This window comes from Leopardus geoffroyi, chromosome E2 (assembly GCF_018350155.1).
Source record: "Leopardus geoffroyi isolate Oge1 chromosome E2, O.geoffroyi_Oge1_pat1.0, whole genome shotgun sequence".
Lineage (NCBI taxonomy): Eukaryota > Metazoa > Chordata > Mammalia > Carnivora > Felidae > Leopardus > Leopardus geoffroyi.
The window spans coordinates 35,836,432-35,843,505 of NC_059335.1; positions in this window are offsets into that span (position 1 = coordinate 35,836,432).

Consider the following 7,074-nt stretch of genomic DNA (forward strand, 5'->3'; position numbering starts at 1 on the left):
AATGAATTGAATCAGTTCTTTCATTCAGAAATTTATCAAGTGCCAGATTTGAGTCCAGTACTATTTGCACTGGGGATGGTGTAGGGTGAGGAGATAAAAGGAGCGGATATAAGGAGAGGTATATGAGATATAAGGAGGACAATTGGGACAAGATTTCTATTCTCATGTATCTGCCATGTGATTGGAAAGAGACAAAATAAATAAAAAATATAATTTCAAATGACAGTGAATACATTGAATGAAATAGAATTACATTGTGACTAATTACAGTAAAAGTAGTTCTTGGACTTGCTAAAGAAAAAGGGCACCTTCGCTTCTTACCGGAGTCAGATTCCTGGAATTGATCTGATATTGAGGACTGTGTAGTTAGCAAGTGGATGGCAGCACACAAAGAAGAGGTGGATAAAGAAATTGTAAACAGGGGTGTGGCTCAGTCAGTTAAGCATCTGATTTCAGCCCAAGTCATGATTTCGTGCTCTGTGAGTTCGAGCCCCGTGTCAGACTCTGTGCTGACAGCCCTGAGCCTGGAGCCTGCTTCAGATTTTGTCTCCCTCTCTCTCTGCCCTTCCCTGCTTGTCCTCTGACTCTATCTCTCAAAAATAAGTAAATGTTAAAAAAATCAAAAAACAACTACATAAAAAAAGAGAAATTGTAAACATGTTGCCAGCAGGGCTTGGTGTGTAGCTATTCTGACTAGAATGGTGAATTGTGATGTTTTGCAAGAAAAAACTGGTTTCTTATATTATGCTATATTATGCTTTGCATAAAGATTAAAAGTGTATCATTGCATGTTGTGTATCATTCACTTTAGTGAGTGTGTGCTCAAATATATGGTAACTTAGGAGCAGGCATTAAGAAGTTCTTTAGGGCATGCTCCTTTCTGTGGAATGTTGTTCAAGTTACATGCTGTAGGTCATATTTGGAAACTGGTTTGTTGTGGGATGCCTATAATCAAAGTCTCCTCCTGCATTCTTGCATTCCTTTAGATGTATTTTTATCCTCATATTTACTGAGTGTCCCTTATACAGCAGGTACGGCACTGGGCACTGAGGTCAGCAGGAGAAGCCTGGTAACTGGAACTCATAGTTCAGAGATGGGAGGAGCCAACAGGGAAACAAGAAAGTAATGAACAAAGGCACCACAGCTAGTTATAAGAATTATGATGGAAATGAAATGGGGGCTGTGAAGGAGAAATAAGCATGTATGGGAGAAGGGAGACACAACATGGGGTGGTCAGGAAATGCATCACTGGTAAGGGGACTTTGATGGTGGGGTCTCAAAGACCAGGGACCCATCATGCTGGAAAGTGAGGAGCAGATTGTTCAGAGCATGAGCATAGAAGATAGGTAATACCAAGGTCTTGAGTCTGGGAAAGGGCTTGGTTTATCGTAGGGTTTTTTTTGTTTTTTGTTTTTTTGTAGTCAAGTTAGCTAACATACAGTATAGTCTTGGCTTCAGGAGTAGATTCCTGTGATTCATCGCTTGCATACAACACCCTTAAGTTTTTTTTTTTTTTCACTATATGAAATGTATTGTCAAATTGGTTTCCATACAACACCCAGTGCTCATCCCAAAAGGTGCCCTCCTCAATACCCATCACCTACCCTCCCCTCCCTCCCACCCCCCATCAACCCTCAGTTTGTTCTCAGTTTTTAAGAGTCTCTTATGCTTTGGCTCTCTCCCACTCTAACCTCTTTTTTTTTTTCCTTCCCCTCCCCCATGGGTTTCTGTTAAGTTTCTCAGGATACACATTAAGAGTGAAACCATACTGTATCTGTCTTTCTCTGTATGGCTTATTTCACTTAGCATAACACTCTCCAGTTCCATCCACATTGCTACAAAGGGCCATATTTCATTCTTTCTCATTGCCACGTAGTACTCCATTGTGTATATAAACCACAATTTTTTTTATCCATTCATCAGTTGATGGACATTTAGGCGCTTTCCATAATTTGGCTATTGTTGAGAGTGCTGCTATAAACATTGGGGTACAAGTGCCCCTATGCATCAGTACTCCTGAATCCCTTGGGTAAATTCCTAGCAGTGCTATTGCTGCGTCATAGGGTAGATCTATTTTTAATAAATCATGAGTAAAGGTGAGGAGTGTCGGGAGAAATGGAAAAGATGGGCAGGAGACAGACCAGGCAGGGCCTTTGAGGCTCCACTTCTGCTGATTTGGCCAGTTTGATATTTATGTGAGACAGTAAATTTAACTTTCCTTTTTTATCCCCTTCCTTAATGCAAAACAAACAAACAACAAGACTGTTTTTTTTAAGTTTTTATTTAAATTCCAGTTAGTAAACATAGTGTGATAGTAGTTTCAGATGTACAAAATAGTGACTCAACACTTAAAACACCTGGTGCTCATCACAAGAGCACCACTTACTCGCCATCACCTGTCTCATCCATATCCCCACCCACGTTCCCTTTGGTAATCATCAGTTCTCTATAGTTAAGAGTCTGTGTCTTGGTTTACTCTTACTTTTCTTCCCCTATGATTGTTTTATTTCTTAAATTCCACATATGAGTGAAATAATATAATCTGACTTACTTCAATTACCATAATACTCTCTAGTTCCCTCCATTTGTTGCAAATGGCAAGATTTAATTCCTTTTTTATGGCTCAGTAGTATTCCACACCTTCTTTATCCATTCATCAGTCAATGGGCATTTGGGCTGTTTCCATAATTTGGCTATTGTTGAGAGTGTTGCTATAAACATTGGGGTACATGTATCCCTTTGAATTAGTATTTTTGTATTCTCTGGGAAGACTGTCTTTCTAAAACTAGAAGGGAAAGTATCACATCCTTGGAACTATGTGCTCACGTGTCTCCTCTCATGCACACGAACCATGTCAGCACACCATCTCTAGCTCCTAATTCAATGCCTGGCCGATAGTAGGCATTCAATACATATACACACATGATTTGTAATTGCTGGGAAGTATTTTATATTTCTTGTTTTGTAAAGCATGCTGGGAACTGTGGTATTAGTACATACGATTAAAATGATTTTTAAGATGAGAGACCTTTAAGACAATATCCATTCTTTGAGTGACCACTGAACAAGTAGAAGTCATAGAGACTCCTGGGGCTAAAGATCATTGGTCCATTTTGATGACTTATTGAACATTTAAAAATCATTATTACTCTGGCTATTAGCTAGTCCTTATCTCAGTTATAATATTGGTAAAGATGTATATATATATTTTAATTTGAGGGGAAACAGCAGAGGGAGAGGGAAAGAAAGAATCTCAAGCAGGCTCCACACCCAGCATGGAGCCTGATATGGGGTTCAATCTCATGACCATCAGATCATGACTTGCTCTGAAATCAAGAGTCGGATGCTTGACCGACTGAGCCACCCAGGCACCCCTGGTGAAGATGTTTTTATTTACTCATTCATCCAAAGTACATGTAGAGCACCTACTGCGTGGTAGGCATTTATGTTGGATGCTGAGGAGACAGAGACTATATGGTCACCATTCTTACTGCTTCAGGAGTAAATTTAATATAAAAAAGGTAATGTAATACAACATCAGTCACACAGTCATAGGATCTCTAGAATGTGCAGTGCTGTCATGTATAGTGGTGCAGTCAGGGTCTTATCCTTTCTGAGCTCATAGTCTGGTAGGGAACGTGTGCAAAGTAACTGTCCTGCAAATCACAGCATGCTGACATTTCATCACCAACAACTGTTGAATAATGTCAAATGATAGGCTTGGCTGTACATGTAAAAGACAGAAATATACATAGCAGATGCTTGAGAGTGCACTAATCTGCAGAGATTCTCAAGAAGTAATGAGGTATAACATGGAGGGTTTCTGTTTTTCAATCTATTTCCATAAAAATTCTTTTCACAAAATATTGAGAGATTCTGATTTTTTAAAAATGAGCATAACTTTGACCTCACAAATATGGTCCTAGGAATGTCTTCCATGGATATAAATGTATGTGTAAAGAGCTAGATGCAAAGGTTTGTTTTTAATTTTTTAAACAATTGTTGTTATACTAACAAGTCAAACACACTCCCTCTTTTGTCTTTCATAAACTGAATTTGAAAGGCTCGTCACTCAGATTTCCACATGGCTAGCACCATATACCCCATTCAGATCCTTGATTGTAGGTCACCTGCTAGAGAGCAGCCACTGCTTCTTGCTACTCTCTATCTTCTTATTTTTATTATGATTATGATTATCTTTATTATGATTACGATAGTTTTATTGCAGGACTTAAACACCAACTGCCATATTTATTTGTGTGCATTGTTTTTCTTGTTTATCTTTCAGTCCCCACAATGTAAACTCTATGAGAACAGGGGCCTTGCATTTCCAGTCTGGGACGAGGTAACTATTGAGCAATGAACACATATTCCATAAATATTTGTTGAATGAATAAATAACAAAAGCAAAACAAACAAAATGTTCACCAGTAGGTTATTGACCAAATGCATTGGATAACCATATAATGAAATTCTGTGCAGCCTTTAAAATGGCATTTTTATAAATATATATGGTTTTCTTTTTTTTTTTTTTAATGTGATAGGTTGTTCATAATAGTAAAAAAAGGTATAGTTTGCAAAGAAGCCTTTTCACTGTTCAGTATAATTTTCTTTCTCTCTCTCCCCATATACATACATATTTGTGTGTTTTTGTGTGTGTGTGAAAAAGAAACAAAAATGTTAATGGTAATTATTTCTGAGTGGAGAGAGTTCAGTTTCATTTATTCTTTGAATTTTTTTGTAATATTTTATATTTGTTCTTTGTGCCTCTCTATATTTTTATAGTTAGTTTTTTGTGTGTAAAAAAATCTAAAGTCATAAAGGCATTTTTAGTCCCCAGGTAGGTTAAGCAATCATGTTGAGCGTTAAGGATTTTGAGGGTTTTGCTAGTTTGTTTCTGCAGAGTGACCCATATTGACTAAATTTTAAATTTGTCATTGGATTGTTACCTGCTACCTCTAAGATCTTTATATAGGTAGCCAGTTATTAAATTCAAGAATTTGGTAACGTTTCTGTGTGCAAAAATACTTGCAGAGTAATATTACTGTAGTATATGATATTGTAGCTTCCTAAATACACACTTAAAAGTTGGCACCTAAGGGGTGCCTGGCTGACTCAGTTGGTAGAGCATGGGACTCTTGATCTCTGGGTTGTGAGTTTGAACTACACACCGGGCGTAGAGTTTACTTAAAAAATAACAATAAAAATAAGATTGACACCTAATATATGTTTTCAAAGAAATAACAATCTAATGTAAATAGCATACTTTGTCTTCTGATTTTAATGTGACTTTTGAGTTTTGTTTACTTTCCTCTCCTCTCTGTCACATTTAGTGTAGTGCCCTCATGAAAAGAATCTATTTATCCCTTCGGTCCTTTGATAAGCTGGGATTCTCAGATACATTTACAAAGAAAGTTATGGTACTATAGCTTTGAGAATCTAAAAGGATAATTTTATGAAAATAATTCTCCATATAAGTGGCAATCCTCAGGCAATCTCTCAATATTTCTCCCAATATGGATCAGCCCATGAATTCCCAAGAAAGATTAAAAATACATTTTAAACTTCTTTAAACTTTTAAAATCTTAAATTAAATGCTTAACTCTCTTTAAATGTGTGACACCATCCATCACAATTTTATATTTAGACACATAATAATGTATAATCTCAGCTTCTGTCCACTTGTAAAAATGGGAATAGACTTGGAGAAATAAGCAATTTCCCAACAGAAAATTGGAAATTCTGCCAACCAATTCCAGGTGACCTGCCATCAATCAGTGTTAAATTCTCTGGGGCTATTGTTGAAGGGTATTGCTATTAGTGAAGGGCTTCACCTGGTGACTAATGGTATATAACAAATACATTGAAGAACTATAGAACCCCCCTGAATCTGTAATTGTCTGGTAACTTTCAGCAGAGACCTTTCCTGGCAATTGAGAAAGTGAGATTTTTATAACCTCCTTGCAGTTCTCCTATTAAAATATCTGTTTTTAGAGAAATGGGTGAAATGATTATGCCATGCAATTAAATTAAATTAGCTGACAAAATATTTCTTTATGACTAAACTGTTTAATGTAGGCATTTGGAAATATGTGGTATCATTTAGAATATGTGCAAATGTGACAATTATTCTGATTCTGAAGTTAAATAAGAAGTCTCAGTTTGTAATAAAATCTCCTTGTTTGGTATTATTAAGTAATTATGATTAATGTTTGAAATGTAATGTTCCATGGTTATAATTTCCTTGTTTGCTTGAGTGAGTACATTAGGAATTCATTAAAAATGCAAGCTCTTTAGATACCTGCAAACTACAAATGTAGTGAGGACTTTGCTGGAGGTTAGGAAGCATTTTTCAGTAAGAAGCCATGAGTGGGGTGAACCAACAGCTGGCAGATAACTATGATGGATTTCTAGTACTGAAATGCAGGAATAGACAAATGGGTTTGTTCATTGATGTCAAAAATCAAATCCATTCTGATGTAAAAATCTAATTGCAAAGCATCCCTGCCATTCCTGTAACTCTTAACTGTGAAGGCTGAAGCAGGTAAGATTTAAAATGTACAAATGTGGCTAATACTTATGGGCAGGCCACGGATATACAAAGGCAGCTAAGATTTTGATGTCTTCAAAAAGTAGTTTGTCTTATGTAGTGAAAATAGTAAAATCAGTCATTTCATTGCTTGATCAATCATTCCAGCATTCCTGGAGCATGTGCATCACCAGATGATTGTGAAGAGTAAATGAAATGAAGTTCATAAAACACCCAGTGTCCTGTTGGTTCTACCTAGAAAGCGTCATTTCAAGTGTTGCCCCAGAGTTAGTTGTGTGGTGACCAATCAATTGGGCTTCCTCCACTTAGGAGGAAGTGATGCGGTGAAGAACACCTGCATCCCCTGGGGATGTTGTCTCCAACCAAAGAAAGTGCAGCTCTGGTGTCACCTTCTTTTCTTCTAAGGACGCTAAACCCATCATGAGGGCCCCACCATCATGCCCTCATCTAAATCTAATTACTTCCCAAAGGCCCCATCTCCTAATACCATCATATTGGGAGTTGGGGCTTTAGGCTATGAATTT